The sequence below is a fragment of the Zosterops lateralis genome (assembly GCF_965231275.1).
Source record: "Zosterops lateralis genome assembly, chromosome: 6".
Lineage (NCBI taxonomy): Eukaryota > Metazoa > Chordata > Aves > Passeriformes > Zosteropidae > Zosterops > Zosterops lateralis.
The window spans coordinates 55,340-77,767 of NC_139761.1; the positions used below are offsets into that span (position 1 = coordinate 55,340).

Below are 22,428 nucleotides of genomic sequence, written 5' to 3' on the forward strand. Positions count from 1 at the left end.
TGAGCAGAGCCTCCCTCCTCCTCCCTGACACACCTCAACTCCTCGGCTGTTACCAAAGCCCACCTGGATGGCCCCTTCAAATGGAGAAGGTCAAGGCTTCACCACACAGTCCTGTAATGTTCCCAGGGTCCAGCTGGTGAGGGGAGCTCGGCATCGTGTGAGTGGAACACCTAAAACACACAGCACTGGATGCTCAGAGTTCCACCAGCAAGTGAGGCTGGAGCAATAGTAACTGCTTCTGTCCACCCATCACTGCTCACCTCGTCCACTTCACCTTGACTGCTGATATCCAGCTTTGCCTCCTAAAAATAAAGACAAAGAGCAGTGCTGTGACATGGCCACCATTTACACTCCCCTGCAAACACAAACACTGACTGACCTTCTCAGGGGAGCCCCCTCACCCAGGATGGGGCACTCTGCCATGGATTGAATCCATCTGCACCTGAAACAAAGTCAGGACAAGAGTCAAAGTGCTGCAGGAGAACTCAACAGCTCCAGACACTTTGTGTCATCCTCTCTCTTTTTACTCCTGAGGGGTCCATCCCACAAGGGCCCTCTCCTCTCTAAGGTAACTTTAAATTGCCTCCTGGGACTGAAAAGGTTTTTCCCCTTCTCCCAACCACCAGTCCCAACACTCAGCTTTTGGAATACGAGCAGACAAAATCCCTCCTCGACAGAAATGAACGTGTTGGCTCCGTGGATTTGAAGATGTTCTCTGCTCCCACCTCGGTGCTGCCATATCCAAACTCCAGCTGTGCACCTCCTCACACTACCTGGGACCACAGAACAGAAAATGTGACTATTCCCCTCCAGAAGAGTCACCCCCAGGGCTCCTCTGCACCCCTGTCCCGGCTCCCCCTCAGATCTCCCCCCACTCCAGAGGCTGCCCAGAGTGAACCCAGCAAAAGGAAAAGGGACACACTGAGCACAGCACTCACCTCTGGGCCACCTGCCCAAGGGCCAACTCACCCCCTCCCTCTATTCCTTGGCACACCTGGGGCAGCAGCAGCACCTGCAAAGAAACAAAAAAGGAAAAAATCATGGTGAGTTCCTGTGAAACAGCAACCTCCCTGCTCTGACTGAAGCACAGCACAAGTGAACCTTAATGTTCCACCCATCCACCCTCCTCTGGCGTCCTGGGCCAGCACATCTGCCAAGGGGACCACCTAAAATAAATTTAAAAAAAAAAAAAACCGTGAATGCTTAGAGTTGCACCAGCAAGTGAGACTCCAGCAGTAGCAACTGCTTCTGTCCACTCATCACTGCTCACCTCGTCCACTTCACCTTGACTGCAGAGACCCAGCTTGGCCTCCTAAAAATAAAGACAAAGAGCAGTGCTGTAACATGGCCACCATTTACATTCCCCTGCAAACACAAACAGTGACTGAGCTTCTCAGGGGAGCCCCCTCATCCGGGATGGGGCACTCTGCCATGGATTTAATCCATCTGCACCTGAAAGAAAGTCAGGACAAGAGTCAAAGTGCTGCAGGAGAACTCGACAGCTCCAGACACTTTGTGTCAATCCAGGAATACCCTCTACAGTCCAACTACACCCTACATGACAAATTTCAACACCCAAGACTTGTCCCATTCCCCCTACACCCAGACTGAGCAACAAGGCAGAGCAGCTCCAAGCCAAACACACCAACACCCGTGACACAGGACAGGACAAAAGGGGGGACACAACAGGGACAGAAATATCTCAGCAAGAAGAATGACCCTGAGGACCGAGAGAACTCGCAATGAGATGACCGAGGTGAGACCCATGGGGAGCTGACCAGGCTCAGAGAACCCTGCAGGAAGAAGATGCCAACGGGATCACTGATCCCAAGAAAAGCAGAGATGGATGCCTGAGAATCCTACGGTCAGAATCCTGTACCTGTCTCTGCATTCTGACAAGACCTAATCCACCTGAATGGATCACAGCAGTGCACAGCTGTGGATACAGCTCAGAACAAGACCTGGAAAGGCATCAGCCTGGACACTTGTGAAGAGAGATGGATTCTGAGGAGCCTCTGAGCTCCCGAGTCAAGGGTTTGATGCCTGGCCTGGTATCAGCACCAGGAATAGGAAGATGTTAAGAACAATGCCTGGGGTCTCCAAAAGACCCCTTGAAGGGTTAAGGCAAAAGACACACAAAACAAAACACACAAAGACACTGAGGGCACAACAGACAAGTGACACAACGTGCCCTGGGACTGCTCTGCCCTGCACACCTCAGCACTGTGAGACCTTCCCTTCACGTGCCCTAAAGGGGTCACAGCTTGGACATCCCCATCTCCAAACCTGATTTAAAACCCCCTCCTGGTGACCCCTGACCCCACACCCCACTTTCATCCCCTCTGTGGCTTTTAGCCCTTCACTTATCTCTGGGATGTCCAGGGATGAGAATCCACATCAGGTGCCAAGGAAGGCTGTCTCTGCCTCAGGGAAATTCCTGCTGTCACCGGGCTGTTGTCTCTTAGTCAGGTGCCATAAAGAAAACCAAACATCCACGGATGATCTCAGCAGGGCTGTTGGCTGGTCAGTGAGGAGATCTCAGTGTGAGACAAGTGACCACCTGAAACACACAAACAATAAGGGAGGCTTAGAGTTGCACCAGAAACACCACTACCCTGACCACACAAATATATCAATTTTAGGAATTGCAAACAAAAGTCCAGCAAAAAAAAAGCCAACTCTTATTACTCGTAGTCCATTTTCCAAATATAATAAAAATAACCCCATGTCCATTCCCTTCAAAAAACCTCCAAAATACACACCCAGAACCCCCCCAATTTAAAGACCTGCCTCTAACCAAGTAAGAACCATAAACCCCACGTCTTTTAAACTATAAATTCATTAAGCTAACACATCAAAACTACAGACTTTTAAATCCTTAGTCCACACTAATACACCAATCCCATCACTATATACAAAATCAAAACCTATTTTCTATTTCTACTAACAAAACAAGAAAGTCACAACTTTTAACTGCAATAAAACCTAAAAACACCTAATTAGAAGTAAAATTATCCCATTATAACTAACTCAAAACCCCAAACACTCCAAAACAAGTACCTGAAGTGCCAAAAACCATCAAATAGTTAAAATAACTCCTTCAAAAATGCCTTCTGTACCTTTCAGATTGATTTGGAGAGCAAAGCAAGGAAAGAAAAAGCACACAGCTTGTTTTAAGAGAACAGTGGTCACCCCTCTGCATTCCCTCTCTCCAGTGTATTCAGCTGAGACACAGACAGACTGCAGCACACAGATCTGATGGCTCTTTGTTAGTTGTTAGTTTTAGGGCAGAGAAGTTCCCTGCACTGATTTTTTTTCCCTTTTTCTCCAGGCTCATTAAACCTGCTGCAGACTGAAAAACCCAGAGAAGCACCGAGAGCTGCACCTGCAGCCCAGGAGGCCTGGACCTCGGCATTTTATCAATGCTGAAAGAGCTGACAAGAGACCAAAGGAGCTACAACCCACAGCAAGGACTTTCTGAATTTACCATCTCGCCACAGAATAACAGAAAGTTTTATTATTTTATGTCATTCACTCTTTATGCTTGTGAGCACTTTGTTAAATAAATAGTTTTTCCCATTTTTCTCCAAAGAAGTTCTTTCCCAAACCAATTTAAAAGAAAGACCATTTTAGTTTACTCTCTAAAAAAAAAAATCCATCCAAAAGTTTCCTCTCAGGTTTACCCTAAAGCACAACAACAAACAATTCAATCCATAGAAATAAAAGTAGCACAAATATACTTAAATTAACAGCACCAAAAACAATTATTCCTAACTCAATGAACTCTTAATTCCTCAAAACCATCAAAACAAACAAACCACCTATAAATACACACAAAACCAAAAGATCTGTTTGACTACAAACAATATCTCCTAAATTATCCAAAACTATAAAATGTATACTGTAGTCAAGCATGCTAAATAAACAAACCCCTATAACACAATAAAAAATCATTTAATTGTAAATATTAAGAAACCCTAAAAAATGAACTACATCACACCGTCTCAAACCCACTAAAACAAACACTAGATGCTCCCTATGATAAAAACCACCACTAAATAAATAAAAGGCTCCCCTACACCTCACACCACAGCCAATTACACCACTGTAAACCTTAGACAATAAACCCTGGAAAAACACAATATCCCCCAAAAATAATTCAACAACAAAACTCAGTTCAAAAATACTCTGACCAACGTGAACTATGAAACCAAACATGAATTAAATACACCACATATCCCTCGTCACACCACCTACAAACAGAATAAAGCTACACAATAAATCACTAAAAACCACCAAACCCAAAAAACCAGCTCTACCCGACCTGGATCCCTCCATACAACACACAAAACCCCAACAACACATTTCAGAAGTCTCTCAAAAAAGCTACTTAAATTAGTTCTACCTCAAATACAAACAAACCCATCCATAAAGTTACCTTTGCTCAAAAACCAAATTATATATAACAAATAACACCAAAAAAAGTCACACAAAACACTACGCACCACCTAAGAACATCATATTGAATAAAAGCCACACAGAATTGCCACTATTCATTTAAATTCCAGGTGAAAAGAAAATCCCTCCACTTTAAACACAGACAGCAACAGAAAAAAGGAGTTTCTTCAATCAATTTGAATTCCTTTTGTCTCCATAACTCCTTTTTCGTCTGGGAGCACCGGGGAGGGTTTATTAAGATGAAGCTGAAAAGGAAAAAAAAGTCCCCTCTATAAACCCACACTGGTTGACCGTGTGCTGTTGCTCAGTGTAAAGGTTTGATCCCCATCGCCTCCCAAGTAACGCTCCAAACCCACGTGCTCCCCATGAACCACAGCCAGGACCTCAGCGTGAGCTCCTCACTCCCCACGGCTGGATACCAGAATGAGCTGGGGCTGCCCTCTTCACCTGGAACCGCCCCATCATTATCCATCACAGCTCCACCTGGGGCTGCTCTCTCCCCTCCCCATCCTGTGGCATCTCTCACCTGCAGCTGCGGCCAGCCCGAGGGTGAGGCAGCGGGGATTTGCTGTTCATTCCCGGGACGGTTCATTGTCTGCACCTGACACGATGGGGCACCGGGCTTCCCTTGCTGTGGATAAGGACCCCTCTTCTCCTGCAGGTGCCCGAGGCTGGAACTGGGATTCCACCCCCGAAAATCCATATGCCTGAGGTTCATAATTCCCAAGGAAATTCCCCAGAAATCGTTACCCTTCATTTACAAATATTCCTTTGGAATCACTCCTGACTTGTCCTTCTGTGGAAGCGTTTCAAACGTTCATTGGAGAGCTCAGGAGCCGAGTTGGCTCGTTTATGACTTGGCTGACAAGCCCAGACAAAACCCAAACACCGAGAACTCCGGCCCTGCCCGGCCCTGCCCCGTGAGCTGCCCGGCTCCGCCCCCCCGGCTCCGCCCCCCCGGCTCCGCCCCCCCGGCTCCGCCCCCCCGGCTCCGCCCCCCCGGCTCCGCCCCCCCCGGCTCCGCCCCCCCCCGGCTCCGCCCCCCCCGGCTCCGCCCCCCCCCCCCGGCTCCGCCCCCCCCCGGCTCCGCCCCCTCCCGGCTCCGCCCCCCCCCCCGGTTTCGCCCCCCCCCGGCTCCGCCCCCCGCTCCGCCCCCCGCTCCGCCCCCCGCTCCGCCCCCCGCTCCGCCCCACGCTCCGCCCCACGCTCCGCCCCACGCTCCGCCCCACGCCCTATCCTGCCCGGGATGGGGGCGGGAACAAACTTCCACATACTCGGGGGAAAAAAAAGAGTAAGGAAAAAAAAAAAGGAACAATGAAAACATGAAAAAAAAAATTATAAAATAAAATAAAACAAAATTAAAATTTTTAAAAAACCTCAAAAGTTATTAAAAAGAAAAAAAGAAATTAATAAAATCTAAAATAAATTTAAAATATAATTTAAAAATTTAAAATACTAAATAAATAACATGAATGTAAAAACTGAAATAATATCCATAAATTAAAAAAAAAATAAAAGTCATTAAGATTTTAAATAGTAATAAAGAAAAATTTTTAAATTTTAAAAATAAATAAAAGACTAAAAATATAAAAATTAAAGAAATAAACCAAAAGCATTTTAAAAAGACAAAACAAAAAATATATTAAAACATTAACCACAATACAATATTTAACATAAAATACAAAAAAAAAAAAAAAAGTAAAATAAAATACAAAATTAAATAAACACAGCCCTTCCCTCATGCCACTGCCTAACACAGGCCCCAGGAGTTCTCTTGATTAGGCAGGGATAGGGAAAACAAACCCAGTGCCTCCCAGAAAAAAAGGTTTTCTAGAAAATTCTTGGAAACAAATTCTGTTTTAGCAGGAAGCTCACTTGGGATCAACACCCACATGTGCCAAGGCAGGAAAGAACCACCCCCTTGTGTCCAAGGAACAGCAACTAGGCCAGGATTTAAGTTTTAATGGAACTTATGTAATTAAAAACACACTCAGTTGAACTTGAAAACGAGATGAATCAAGGCAATTAAACACTTTACAAGTTTTCCTGGGAATTCCCAGAATTCTGTGGATATGGTGCTGACACATTCTTGATTTACCAACCTTAACTGGGGAAATTTCCTTGGAAATGTCCCCTAAGAATTAGCAAAATTCCAATTAGGATAGAAAATAGGAAAAAAAATATAGCCTTACTAAAATCAGAGAGAGGCTAAACATCAAATAAAAGGAAGGAATAATATCCAACTCCCAGCTTGCCTGGAAAACAAGCTCAGGAATTTCTAACATGGAAAACTTTTGGAACAGCCAGGAAGTCTGTGGAAGTCCATGGAATGATGATTTCAAATCTGCTGCCTCTGCTCTGATTTTCAAGGGAAGAGGGAGTTAAACATGCCAATTTACTCCTATTCCAGAATGATCTCTAGTTTGTGGGAGTAACAATCCAAAGAAACTCCAATCTTACTTGGATTTGACAGATGAAACTCCCAGCAGAGATGGGAAGTTTCAGTGGAACCAAAGAGCCACAATTGCTGGAATAACAAAATTCAACTCAGCAAAAGTCAGGAATTCTATTGACAAATCCATGGAGGAGGAGGAGGAGGATGACACCAGGAACACAAACCAGCTGAAAGCAACGATCTACTGTAAAGGGCAGGAAATCAAATGGACACTCTCTGGTTCTGATCAGGCATTTCTCCAGGAGTCAGAGGGAAAAGTGGGAACCCTGCACTGGGATAAGGCTTTCCAGTGCCTCCACTTCCCACTGGCTCTCTCCTTTTTTGCTGACTACCTGCAAGAGGAAAAACAGCAGGAATAAAGTTTCAAACAGGAGGTCCTTGGTTCAGGCAGACTGAAGTGCAGCTCCCAGGGAGCGAGTCCAGGCTGTGCCCAGGGGAGCTCCGGGAATCTGGGATTGCCCGTGGGATTAAAGGGCTGGAAAAGCAGGACCCACCTGCCGGGTTTAGTGCTGGGACACAGCAAGGCCTCGGCTCAGGGGCAGCAGTTGGAGCTGGGACTGCAGGAGAACACCACAAAGCCAGGTTAAACATCCAGCATGACACGCAGCACGCTCCGGGAGAAACTCAGGTGGGAGAAGCCCCCGGATGCTCCGTGTTCCTTGTCCTTGGCAGCTTTGCCAGGGCCTCCCTCAGAATACTGACCTCACCCTGCAGCTCCCACAAAATAGGAGAACTTATGGAAATCACCCAGCAATCCATGGATTTCTAGGTATTATGAACCAAAGCAGCTGCCTCTCAGTGGTGTCCCCAAGGCCCAGCAGTGCCCAGCACCTCTGACTGGAATTTGAGGGGTCCCAGCACAGCCCCAGAGCAGCAGAAAAACTCACCTCCAGACTCACCAGAGAGATGACAGGAGGGCCCTCCCTGCGATGCCTGCTGAGCCAAGTGGAGCTGGCAGGGTGACCCATAGACATTCTGTGTTTACCTTTCAACAGAGTCAATGCGGAAACAGAACAAATCTCTCTCGGTGTCGAGATCCCTTCAGGTGCACCTGGAGATGCTGCAGTGTCCTTCAGCAGCCAGAGCAGAACAGGGTTTCTACTGTGCTGTAAGTGAGAAATACAATTGAATCAGAAGAAAATAAAAGGAAGCACCTCTCCCCCTGCTTTTTATATTAAAAAAATCATGCAGTAGAATTTTTTTAAGCGCTCATTCTTGTTTTACACTGTGTAAATTACAAGCACTCAACTTCCAGCCTGAATTTGCAACAGCCCCTCAGGCTGACTAAGGAGCTGTCAGCAAGACCACCAGAATCACTGAATTGTGGAAGGGAAAGCTCATCCCATTCCAGCCCCCACCCAGGGCACGGACACCTTCCACCAGATCCAGGGGCAGCCACAGCTTCTCTGGGGAACCTGTGCCAGGGCCCCGCCGCCCTCCCAGGGAACAATTCCTTTCTGATATTTAATCTAAACCGGCCTCTGAGGCATAAACTGAAAAATCACAACTAATCCTTTATAGTAAATTAAAGAGCATATACAGTATAATAGAATATATTCCAAGTAATATTTTAAAATATATAAGACAGCATTTAGTAATACTGTGCTTATTACTTTTTTGCATATATTTAAACATTACAAATATGAAACCTTCAGCACAATCAGAAAATTAACTACAAGAACTAACCTAAACAACAGAATAACAGCATTAAGAACACAAGTAAAGAAAACAACACAGACTCTAAAACAATACATTCTCTTAAAATTGTGCCAAAAAAGCCAAAGCACACGTGAGAAAGATAAAGGTGAAAAAATGAATAAAAAATGACCCCCACCACGGCCTGGAGACCACCACCACTAAACACTGAGCGTGCCCAGAAAAGCATAAAGTGATTACCATATCAAAGGAAAATAAGCAAGATCAAAAAATAAGTATGTATGAAGAAAGTCTGTAAGATATCATGAATATGTAAAACCTCAGAAAATAAGAAAGGGGGCAAATCCCCTGGGGGGTATGCGTGTCTTTGATAAAATTATTCCCCACGTCAATAAATACAAACCGCTCTAACAACTCGGATTAGTTGTGGAGTTCTTTCCGCGTCGTTTCAGCCTCCCTTCATCCTGATGAAGCCGTTCCCCTTGTCCATCACTGCGTGTCCTTGTGAGAAATCCCTCTCCATTAGGGCATAAGCGGCTGGCACAGACCCCCCCAAATCAATGTTCTGGGGGCTCTCAGGGCCACACGAGCAATCCGGGCGTTTTACTGGCTGATCCTTGCCACCTTCCCCGGGAACCCCGGGCTCGGCTCCAGCGCCGACAGCGAGTGCTCCAACTCTGGGTACAGCGCCAGCGTGTCCCGCCCGCCCGCCGGGGGATCGGCAGCGGCCCCGACACCGCCTTGAATGGCCCGCCGAGGAAGCGGCAGTGAGGGCGGACACCGGTCCGGGGCCACCCTGGAACTGCCCTCAGCGCGTTCGGTTCGGCTGAGGGGGGGCGACGTTCGGGGAAAGTCGGACGTGTTCGGCTGTTCGGGGAGACCCGGCGATTTCCGTCAGCCGTCGGCTGGCTTCGGCTGTTCGGCTAAACTCGGTCATTTCCGTCAGGCGTCAGCTATTCTCGGCTGTTCGGCAACTCTCGGTCATTTTCGTCACACCTCGCCTTTTTTGGTGGCAGGGAGCATTACGTCACTTTCGCCCCTCCCCGCCGCCATCTTTAGAAGGTCAAGAGCAGCGAGCCGAGCCGCCATCTTGGTTGTGGCGCCCCTTAAGGCCCCACCATAGGTGTCTAATACAGGCGCCTGACTAAAACGAGTAATTTCAACCCGCCTGCAGCGCGGCTGAACCCACAGCCCGTGTCTCTACACCTGGAGACGCCACAGAAAATTGTCTCCGGGCGGCGCCGTCGTCGGGATTTTTGTGCAGGCAGTCAAATAGACACACATCGGGTCCTCTCTCTTTCCCGCCCTTGTCGCCGCCATCTTGAGAAGGTCAAGCGCCGCGAGCCGCGCCGCCATCTTGGTTGTGGCACCCTCCACAAATGTCCCCCTCGGCTGCTCGCACAAGCGCCTGACAACATCGACTGCCCAAACACTGCCGTGGCGCCGCTCAGCCCCCATCCCGTGTCCACGCACCTGCGTATGCCGCGGAAAAATCGCTCCCGGGTGGCTCCGTGGTCCGGGTCGCGCGCAGGCACCCGGCTGCCACGTGCCCTGCGTCCCCTCATTTTTTTTTCCCCCTTTTTTGGCCGTGATCTTTCGGTCCTCGGGCGGCAGCACTGCCCGTGAGCTCACAGCCCGGGGCTGCTACGGCGGAGAACTGCAGTACCGCTTTTTATCCACGAGATGGCAGCATTGCCTCACAGATCACAGCCCGGTGCCAGGAAGGGGGAGCTGCAGTACCGCTCTTTCTCCACACGGTGGCACCACTGTCGCAGGGACCGGAGGCAGAAAAGAATGTGGCCAAAATTCCCCTTCCAAACATCCCCGAAAATAAAAGCCCCAAAAGACCCCCAACCACAACAAGTACGAGAATCCCACCATCAACCAAGCCAAAACCAAAAAAGTCTTCATTTTAGGCCATATTTAAATATTTCTTCTATTTCTTATTATGATATTTCCATTATATCATGTATTTATCTACTATAATTTATCTATTTATATTACCTACCTATTTATATTATTATAATTTACCTATTATATCATGCACATTATATTAGGTATACATTACATATTATAATATATGGAACAGGTAATAGATAGTGTATCTATTGATATTATCTTTCATATTTTATAGTTCTCTTGTTACTTATATTTTCCTTTTTTTTTTTGTATTTGTATTTTTTTTATTTACTTCTTGATATTTTAAACAATATTTTAAACCATATGAATTGATTAACCTAAGACACCAGAACCACAGTTAATTAGAATTGAATGACCCTGGTTTTCTAAGGGGTAAATATTTAATCTTTATTAAAATAGTAATTAATAATAATAAAAATGATTTTAAAATAATAATATAAAATAATAAAATAATTTTCCCATTCTGCCTGCTTTTTGAGGGGGGTGTTTGTGGGGGGCTTTGTTTTGGGGTTTTTTTGTTTGCTTAGCTTTAGATTTCTTGGCTAATAAACAAGGCAGTTCAGAGAGTTACAAATTAAAATGTCTACTTAGTTTTATTGCTGTCTCTGAAATACACCTTGACATCAAGTTACTGCTGGCAATACTGTGCATGGGGAAAATGAGACCTAAAAGAAAAAAAGGCACCACAGTGTTCACAGCTTTCTCCATTCAGGTTTTAATTCAGCAGAAAATACAGAGGTTTTTCACTAACTGCACTCTCAGTTATATCCAGACCTCCAATGGACATGGAGGTCATTTTTCAACTTCTTTCTTACCAACAGCCAAACTTCCACCTACACAGGGTAAGAAAGAGTATGGAAAAAAAAATTAAAAAAAAAAAAAAAAACCCACAAAAAAACAAAACAAAACAAAAAACAAAACAAAAAAACAAAAACAAAAACAAAAACAAAAACAAAACAAAAAAAAAAAAAAAAAAAAAAAAAAACCACTAAAAAAAACCAAACAAAAAACCCCCACATTAAAATACATAGAGGGAGAAATACAATAAACAAGTTAATGGTTTCTGTGTAGAAATCCCCCAGAAGGGTGGTCAGTGTTCAGAGAATGGGAGTCTCCTGGAAAACAGAGAATGCTTGGTCTTTATTCATGCTATCCTGTATCCTATTTCTATTAAAGCGTGGCACAAATGAATTTAGTGTTCTTTGATGTCAGTCTTTTCCTGGTTTTTCTCTCCTTTAGGGTCCAACTTCCACGTACTCCGGGTAAGAAATAGTATTTAAAAAAGGAACAAAGAAAACATGAAAAAAAAAAAAAAAAAATTGAATAAAAATTAATAAAAAGTTCTTAAAAATTAAAAATACAATAAAAACATGGAAATAAAATAAAAATCAAAAAAAATCTAAAAGTAATATTAAAAAAAAGTTAAAAATAAAAAATAAATATAAAATCTTTTCAAGAACACAAAACAACAGCTGGACTGGGATGAGGCCTTCCAGGGGCTTTGCTTCCTACTGGCTCCATCCTTTTTTGCCAACTACCTGCAAGAGGAAAAGCAACAGGGATAAAGTTTCAAACAGGATCTCCTTGGTTGAGGCACTTCAAAATAAGATTTTTTAACAAAAAAGTTGGACAAAAAAGAGAGTCTCAAAATCAAGATGTAAGTCTCACAGCTATTAAAAAAAAAAAAAAAAAAAAAAAAAAAGAAAAAGAAAAACATGTCTCTGGTATGTATAACTTGCCAGTCTCTCATGTTTTCAGTCCTTACCATTGATTTTTACCAAGGAGAACTTGACAATTCCAGACACTTTGTGTCAATCTAGGAATACCCTCTACAGCCCAACTACACCCTACATGACAAATTTCAAGTCCCCAGGACTTGTCCCATTCCCCCTACACCCAGACTGAGCAACAAGGCAGAGCAGCTCCAGGCCAAACACACCAACACCCGTGACACAGGACAGGACAAAAGGGGGGACACAACAGGGACAGAAATATCTCGGCAAGAAAAATGACCCTGAAGACCGAGAGAACTCGCAATGAGATGACTGAGTAAGACCCATGGGGAGCTGACCAGGCTCAGAGAACCCTGCAGGAAGAAGATGCCAACGGGATCACTGATCCCAAGAAATGCAGAGACGGATGCCTGAGAATCCTACGGTCAGAATCCTTCACTCAGCTGTGCACTTTTAGAAGACCTAATCTGCCTGAATGGATGGTGGCAATGCACAGCTGTTGATACAGCTCAGAACAAGACCTGGAAAGGAACCAGTCTGGAAGGTTGTGAAGAGAGATGGATTCTGATGTGTGTCTGAGCACCTGAGTCAAAGTTCAATGATATCAGTGCCTGTCCAAGGAACAGGGAGATATTAAGAACGATGCCTGGGGTCTCCAAAAGACCCCTTGAAGGGTTAAGGCAAAAGACACACAAAACAAAACACACAACAGACACAGAGTGCACAACAGACAAGTGACACGACGTGCCCTGGGACTGCTCTGCCCTGCACACCTCAGCACTGTGAGACCTTCCCTTCACGTGCCCTAAAGGGGTCACAGCTTGGACATCCCCACCTCCAAACCTGACCCAAAAATCCCTCCCAGTGACTCCCAACCCACATCCCACTTTCACCCCCTCTGTGGCTTTTAGCCCTTCACTTATCTCTGGGATGTCCAGGGATGAGAATCCACATCGAGGCCAAGGAAGGCTGTCTCTGCCTCAGGGAAATTCCTGCTGTCTCAGTCAGGTGCCATAAAGAAAACCAAACCTCCACGGATGATCTCAGCAGGGCTGTTGGGTGAGAGGATCTCAGTGTGCGACAAGTGACCACCTGAAACACACAAACAATAAGGGATGCTCAGAGTTGCACCAGAAACACCACTGCCCTGACCACACAAATATATCCATTTTAGAAAACAAAACACAAACAAAAGTCCATTAAAAAAAAGCCAACTCTTATTATTCCTAGTTCATTTTCCAAATATAATAAAAATAACCCCATCTCCATTCTCCTCAAAAAACCTCTGAAATATACACCCAGAACACCCCCAACTGAAATACCTGCCTCTAACCACATAAAAACTAGAAAACCTATATTCCTTGACCTATAGAAATTTATTAACCTAGTACGTCAAAACCACAGACTTTTAAATCCTTAGTCCACACATGTAGACCATATACACCAATCCCATCACTACATACCAAATCAAAGCCTATTTTCTATTACTAACAGAACAAAAAAAGCCTCTACCTTTAACTGCAATAAAACTTCTAATTAAAAATAAAATAATTTCATTATAACTAAGCAAAAACTTCAAACAAACTTCCTCCAAAATAAATAATTTAAACACCAAAACCCCTCAAAAATTCAAAATAACTACTTCAGAAACGCCTTCAGTACCTTTCAGACTGATTTTGAGAGCAAAGCAAGGAAATAAAAAGCACGCAGCCTGTTTTAAGAAAACAGTGGTCACTCCTGTGCATTCCCTGTCCACTGTATTCAGCCCAAGCACTGACAGACTGCAGCACACAGATCTCCTTCGCTCTTAGTTAGTTTTAGGGCAGAGAAGTTCCCTGCACTGATTATTTCCCCTTTTTCTTTGGGTTCATTAAACCTCCTGCAGACTGAAAAACCCAGAGAAGCACCGAGAGCTGCACCTGCAGCCACGGGGCCTGGACCTCAGCATTTTATCAACACCAGAACAGCGGATAAGAGACCAAAGGAGCTGAGCTACAGCCCACAGCAAGGACTTGCTGAATTTACCATCTCCTTTCAGAAAAGGAAAGTGTTTTATTATTTTTTTGTTATTTATTCTTTATGCTTATGACCACTTTCTTTGTTAAATAAATAGTTTTTTCCATTTCTTCCTAAAGAAATTCTTTCACAAACCAATTTAAAAGAGAGACCATTTTGGTTTACTCTCTAAAAAAAACCCTATTCAAAAGTTTCCTCTCAGGTTTACCCTAAACCACAACAACAAACAAATCAATCCACAAGAATAAAAACAGCACAAATATACTTCAATTAACAGTACCAAAACCAATTATTCCTAACTCAATGAACCCATAATACCTCAGAACCACCAAAACAAACAGATCACCTATAAATACACACAAAACCAAAAGATCCATTTGGCTACAAACAATATCCCCTAAATTATCCAAAATTATAAAACATACACTGTAGTCAAGCATGCTAAATAAACAAATCCCATAAAACAATAATCTAATTAAAAATATTAAGAAACCCTAAAAAATGAACTACATCACACTGACTCAAACCCACTAAAACAAACACAACACCATTGCCATGATTAAAGCCACCGCTAAATAAATAAAAACCTCCCCTATACCTCACACCACAGCCTATTACACCACTGTAAACCTTAGAAAACAAACTCTTGAAAAACACAATATCCCCCAAAAACAACTCAGTAACAAAACTCAGTTCAAAAATACTCTGATCATGTGAGCTATGAAACCGAACATGAAATAAATACACCACATATCCGTCATCACACCACCTACAAAGAGAATAAAGCTACACAATAAATCATTAAAAACCACCAAACAGAAAAAAAACCAGCCCTACCCAACCTGAATCCCTCCATACAACACACAAAACCCCAATAACACATTTCAGAAGTCTCTTTAAAAAAGCTACTTAAATTAGTTCTACCTCAAATACAAACAAACTCACACATGAGGTTACCTTCACTCAAAAACCAAATTACTCACAATAAATAGTACCAAAAAAGTCAGACAAAACACTACACACCACCTAAGAACCTCATATTGAAAAGAAGCCACATAGAAGGGCCACTATTAATTAAAATTTCAGCTGAAAAGAAAATCTCGCCACTTTAAACACGGATAACAACAGAAAAAAGGAGTTTCTTCCATCAATTTGAACTCCTTTTGTCTCCATAACTCCTTTTTCTTCTGGAAGCACCGGGGAGGGATTGGTGAGACGAAGCTGAAAAGGAAAAAAGTCCCCCCAATAAACCCGCACTGGGTTATTTACCTGTTTGGCACAAAGGTTTGTCCCTCGGCGCTTCCCGAGGAAATGCTCCAAATCCAAATGCTCTTGTAGTCTCTCCATGAATCACACCCAGAACCTCAGGATAAACTCCTCACTCCTCACAGCTCGATACTCAGCTGAGCTGAGGCTCCCCTTTTAAACAGCCCCCGGCTGGAACCGCCCCATCGTTATCCATCACAGCCCCACCTGTGCCTGCTCTGTCCCCCCTCACTGTTCCCAACTCACACCTGGGGCTGCTCTCTCCCCTCCCCATCCTGTGGCATCTCTCACCTGCAGCTGCTGCCACTCCGAGGCTGAGGGCAGAGGGGACTTGCTGTTCATTCCCGGGACGGCTCATTGTCTGCACCTGACACGATGGGGCACCGGGCTTCCCTTGCTGTGGATAAGGACCCCTCTTCTCCTGCAGGTGCCCGAGGCTGGAACGGGGATTCCACCTCTGAAAGTCCGTATGCATGAGGTTCATAATTCCCAAGGAAATTCCCCAGAAATCGTTACCCTTCATTTACAAACATTCCTTTGGAATCACTCTTAACTTGTCCTTCTGTGGAAGCATTTTAAACATTCATTGGAGAGTTCAGGAGCCGAGTTGGCTTGTTTATGACTTGGCTGACAAGCCCAGACAAAACCCAAACACCGAGAACCCCGGCCCTGCCCGGCCCCGCCCCCGCCCCGAGCCCGCCCAGCGCCCGCCCTGCCCGAGATGGGCGCGGGACCATCGCCCGCGGCCCCGCCCTTCTCCCTGGGCCGGCCCCGCCCCTCACAGCTCAGCCGAGCCGGGTCCGAGGGGAGAGGAGAGATCCTGGTATCATTTCAAAACGCATTGGGAAAAATAAAGATACCGATTACATGAAGCAGTCCAGTACGTGTTACAATGCTCTGAAATGCTCTGGGTGAAATCATCTGTTCCGCAGAAACTGTTTAAGCATATTAAGGTTTCACAGAGATGACTACAAAAAAAAGATATCTCACCCTTTGCAGCACCTCTTGCAAGACAGCTCGACTGTCAAGAGTTAATGGGTCCTCACGAATAAGAACTTGCTTTTCCAGGGTTCCTAGAATACAGCCCAGATGCCACAGTTTAGATCCTGAAACGAAAAATCCAAATACAGCACTCCTTCAGAACCCTGAGGGACAGCCACGGATTCTGGGGCTACAGGAAACAGTGAAAAATTGCACCAAGAACGGTGCAGTGCTGGCTGGGAGAAGCAGCATTACTTTGTCCGATAAAATGCCATTATGCAGCCAGTTTAGTGCTTTAGAGAATTTTACTGCCATGGGGAAAAAAACAGGGGAAAAAAAAATTGAACCAAAAATAGTGCATTGAAACAAGCAAAATAGTGAAAAGATGCAATAAATATGAAAAACATAGTTACTTCTAATAAAAGCAAAAAATAACAAAAAATGCAAAAAACGCGGTTTTATTTCTGATCCTTTAAACGCTGCTTTAAATCCAGAAACTACAGAAGCGCTTCTCGCCGGGCCCCTGCTAGCTACAGCCGGTCCTCCTGCGCCGCACCAGGCCTCCGGCCGCCCTGGGTACGGCTGGCGCCACTGCCCCAGGACACCGGCGGCCCCCAGACACTGGCGCAGGCGGACGCGGGAGTCGCGTCCGTGCTCACCCTCGCTCCCCGGGCCGGCAGCTGCGGACATCCCGTCCCGGCGCAGCGGCGCTCCTCCCGACCGACCGACCGCGCAGCTCCAAACGCCGCTCCCCGTCCCCTCAGGGCGCTACTTATGCCCCAGAGCCGGCCAGCTCAGCCAATCACAAGCGGATGCAGCGCCGGCCCCGACAATCCCTGTTGAGGAAGCGCCGGCCAGGTCAGCCCAACCAATCACAAGCGGAGGCAGCGCCGGCCCCGCCAATCCCAGCTCGGCTCCGCGAGCCCCCCCCCGCTGTCCCCTCACGGCCCCGCTCCCGCCAGGGCGGTCGCGATCGGGACCGGGAGCGCTGCGGGCGGCAGGAGCCGCTCCTGCTCCGCCCGCAGCCGGCGCTGCGCCGGCGTCCTGCCGGGGCTCCGGGCACGAGAGGACGGCGACGGCGATTTCCTGGTGCCGGCAGGGCCGGGCCGGGCCGCGGGGAACCCCCGTGCCGGCCCCGGGACCCCCCAAATCCTGCCGCTCCCCGTGGTGCCGGGGAATCTGTTTCCAGCATAGGCAGAAAAATCTTTACGAGAAACCTCAAAACTCGGGGACACGGGGTCTGACGGGAGAGCGGAGATTCTGGTATAATTTCAAAACGCATTGCGAAAAATAAATCTATGGAACAGCTCATTTCCTCTCTATGGAAACCTCAGAAGTAAAAGCTGCTCGGCTAATTCCATAAAGCATTCCAAAATCAGGGTCCTGGGGAGCGACGTTCGGGGCAACTCGGCTGGCTTCGGCTCTTCGGGGAAACTCGGCGCTTTCCCTCAGCCGTCGGCTCTTCTCGGCTGTTCGGCAACACTCGGTCGTTCTCGTCACCCCCCCGGCTCTTTTCGGTTGAGAGAAGCATTACGTCACTTTCGCCCCTCCCTGCCGCCATCTTAGTTGTGGCTGAAGCCAATTCTGGTCGAGACGCCATCTTGGTTGTGGCACGCTTAAGGCCCCCGTCGGTGTTTAACATAGACGCCTGACTAAATCCACTAACCTTAACCCGGCTGCTGCGCGGCTGAACCCACAGCCCGTGTCCCTACATGTGGAGAAAGCACAGAAAATTTCCCCCGGGCGGCGCCGTGGTCGGGGTTTTGTGCAGGCAGTCAAATAGACACACATAGGGTCCTCTCATTTTCCCGCCCTTTTCGCCGCCATCTTTAGAAGGTCAAGCGCCCCGAGCCGCGCCGCCATCTTGGTTGTGGCACCCCCCCAAATGTCCCCCTCGGCTGCTCGCACAGGCCCCTGACCACATCGCCTGCCCGAACACTGCCGTGGCGCCGCTCAGCCCCCATCCCGTGTCCGCCGCGGAAAAATCGCTCCCGGGCGTCTCCGTGGTCCAGGTCGCGCGCAGGGAGCCGGCTGCCACGCGCCCGGGGTCCTCGCATTTTTTCCCACCTTTTTGGCCGTGAACGTTCGGCGCTCGGGCGGCAGCACTGCCCGTGAGCTCACAGCTCGGGGCTGCTGCGGGCCCGCGGGGACGGGCACGGCGGAGCGTTGCAGTATCGCTTTTTATCCACAGGATGGCAGCATTGCCTTACAGATCACAGCCCGGGGCTGCTACACGCCTCGGGTGGGGAGAGCTGTAGTACCGCTCTGTGTCCACACGGTGGCAGCGCCGCCGTAGGGAGCGGAGACAGAAAAGAACGTGGCCAAAATTCCCCTTCCAAACATCCCCGAAAATAAAGGCCCCAAAAGACCCCCAACCAAAACAACTACGAGAACCCCGCCATCAACCAAGCCAAAACCAAAAAAGCCTTCATTTTAGGCTACACTTCAATATTTCTTCTATTTCTTATTTTGATATTTCTATTAATCATTACAATTTATCTATGATATGTACATTATAGTAGGTATATTTTACATATTATAATATAGGAAACATGTAAAAATATAGAGTGGATTTATTGATATTACTTTTCATATTTTATAGTTCTCATTTTCTTGCTTATATATATGTATTTATTTTTTTGTGTGTGTTTTCTTCTTGATATTTTAAACATATGTATTCATTAACCTAACAGATCAGAACCACAGTTAATTAGAATTGAATGACCCTGGTTTTCTAAGGGGTAAATATTTAATCTTTATTAAAATATTATGGGCACATTTTCTCTTTCTGCGTGCTTTGGGGGGGGGGGGGTTTGTTTGTGGTTTTTTTTTTTTTGTTTGTTTGTTTGTTTGTTTGTTTTTTTCTGAATTTTGGATTTCTTGGCTAATAAACAAGGGGGTTCGGAGAGTTACAAAATAAAATGTCCGCACAGTTTTATCGCTGCCTCTGAAATACACCTCGGCATTGAGTCACTGCTGGCAATACTGTGCACGGGGAGAAGGAGACCTGTTTAGGGTTTGAAAGGAAAAGAAAGGCACCACGGTGTTCACAGCCTTCTCCGTTCAGGTTTTTTAATTCAGCAGAAAATACAGAGGAGTTTTGCTAACTGCGCTCTTGATTATATCCAGACGTCCAGCGGAGAGGGAGGTCATTTCTCAACTCCTTCCTTGCCCACAGCCAACTTTCCACGTGCTCAGGGGAAAAAAAGAGTAGGATAAAAAAAAAAACGGAATAAAGAAAACATGAAAAAAAAATTAATATAAAACAAATAAAATAAAAGTTGAAAAAAAAAACCTCAAAAGAGTAAAAAAGAAATAAAATTTAAAATAAATTAAAAATATAATAAATTGTTTAAAATAAAAAATATCACGAAAGTAAAATCTAAAATATCCATAAATTGAAAAATGAAAAAATTAAGAGTAATTAGGATTTTAAATAGTAATAAAGAAAAATAAAAACTAAAAAGTAAATAACAGAACAAAAATATAAAAATAAAAGAAATAAACCCAAATCATTTTAAAAATACAAAACAAAAAAAACCCCCATGAAAACATTAACCACAATACAATATTTAACATAAAAAAAACAAAAATCAAAAAGTAAAAAGGAAAATAATAATTAAAATAAAATATGAAACTAAATAAACACAGCTTTCCCCTTTATGCCACTGACTACCACAGCTCTGGGAGCATCCTGGATTATGCAGGGATAGGGAAAACAAACCCAGTGCCTCCCAGAAAATAAGGTTTTCTAGACAAATCCCAGTTTTGCTTGGAAACGAATTCTGTTTTATCGGGAAGTTCACTTTGGATGAACATCCACATGTGCCAAGGCAGGAAAGAACCACCCCCTTGTGTCCAAGGGACAGCAACTAGGCCGGGATTTAAGTTTTAATGGAACTTATATAATAAAAAACGCACCAAATTGAACTTCACAAAGAGACGAATCACGGCAATTAAACACTTAACGAGTTTTCCTGGGAATTCCCAGAATTCTGCGGATATGGCGCTGAACAATTCCGGATTTACCAACATTAATTGGGTAAATTTCCTTGGAAATGTCCCCTAAGAAGTAGCAAAATTCCAACTTGGATGGAAAATAGGAAAAAATAAATGCTGACTTACTAAAATCAGAGAGAGGCTAAACATCAAATAAAAGGAAGGAATAATATCTAACTCCCAGCTTGCCTGCAAAACAAGCCCGGAAATTTCTAACGCTGAAAACTTTTGGAACGGTCAGGAAGTCGGTGGAAGCCCATGGAATGAGGATTTCAAATCTGCTTCCTCTGCTCTGATTTTCAAGGGAAGAGGGAGTTAAACATGCCTATTTACTCCTATTCGAAAAAGGATCTCTCATTTATGGGAGTAACAATCCAAAGGAACTCCAATCTTACTTGGATTTGACAGCTGAAACTCTCAGCAGAGTTGCGAAGTTTCAGCGGAACAAAAGAGCCACAATTCCTGGAAAAACAAAATGCAACTCAGCAAAAGACAGCAATTCCATTGACAAATGCATGGAGGAGGAGGAGGAGGAGGATGACACCAGGAACACAAACCAGCTGAAAGCAACGATTTATTGGAAAGGGCTGGAAATCAAATGGACAGTCTCTGGTCATGCTCAGGCATTTCTCCAGGAGTCAGAGAGAAAAGTGGGAACCCTGCACTGGGATAAGGCCTTCCTGTGGCTTCACTTCCTACTGGCTCTCTCCTTTTTTGCCAACTACCTGCAAGAGGAAAAACAGCAGGAATAAAGTTTCAAACAGGAGGTCCTTGGTTCAGGCAGACTGAAGTGCAGCTCCCAGGGAGCGAGTCCAGGCTGGGCCCAGGGGAGCTCCGGGAATCTGGGACTGCCCGTGGAATTAAAGGGCTGGAAAAGCAGGACCCACCTGCCGGGTTTAGTGCTGGGACACAGCAAGGCCTCGGCTCAGGGGCAGCAGTTAGAGCCGGGACCGCAGGAGAACGCCCCAAAGCCGGGTTAAACATCCTGCGTGACATGCAGCACGCTCCAGGAGAAACTCGGGTGGGAGAAGCCCCCGGATGCTCCACGTTCCTTGCCTTTAGCTGCTTTGCCTCCCTCAGAATGCTGACCTCGCCGTGCAGCTCCTACAAAATAGGAGAACCTATGGGAATCATCCACTGGTGGATCTCTAGTTATTAAGAAACAAAATGTGTCCAAGCTCTACTGCAAAGCAGCAGCTCCGAGGAGACACAGGGATTTATTCCAGAGGGGACACAAGTACTTCACAGCTTTTAATACATAAATGAATAGGAGCAGAAATTTTGCGTTTATTTTAGGTCTGATGATGTCCACAGTTGCACAAGCATGGAGGGGCCGTAATCACATTCCTATGTTATTTAGGATATTTTGAATGGCAATATATAACAAACCAATATGTCTCATAATCTGCTATTCAAAGGAAACTAATCATAAGCCGATAACGTGCAGTTTGGGGTCTATCTGTAATTTACCACACTTTTGGTTAAATTACAGCTCCTGACTGTAAATCCCCTGAGAAATCACAATTTTAATCAATTACACCTCAAAATAAAAGAATTGTGATACATAATGGCATTAAAAATTATATTCTTGCATATATAACGCAGACCTTTATCAAATACCAAAAGGTATAGAAAATCTATTTGGTAATTGCTTTGATGTCTCCTGTGAATACAGCAAATTACAAGACCCTCCTGTCGCTACAATAAGATTTGAATGTATCCACTTTCTGGAGTGTATATTGGACAAGAACAAATATTTGCAAAGGTCCGGTTTCACTTCGAACTTCTTCCAAGCAGTTGTCTCCTGTCTGATGCAGATATTTTAGTATTTTGTTGATGGATTATGATATGGATTAAGACAACAGCACACTTCTTGGTCTTTTCAGCTACGTACTGAAAAATTACCTACACAAGAAATGAAAAGCCTTACCCGAATGAATTTAC

General features: G+C 45.3%; 1 long non-coding RNA gene across 1 annotated transcript in view; it reads right to left on the reverse strand.

The window, feature by feature from the left end:
* Positions 1-646: 646 nt before the first annotated feature.
* Positions 647-22,428, reverse strand: part of LOC310910838 — a 53,540-nt gene continuing 31,758 nt past the window's right edge. Inside the window, exons 3-4 of the long non-coding RNA XR_014590405.1 lie at positions 939-1,012; positions 647-773 (exon numbers count right to left, since the gene is read on the reverse strand). This is a non-coding gene — a long non-coding RNA (uncharacterized lncRNA). The remainder of the gene's footprint in view (positions 774-938; positions 1,013-22,428) is intronic.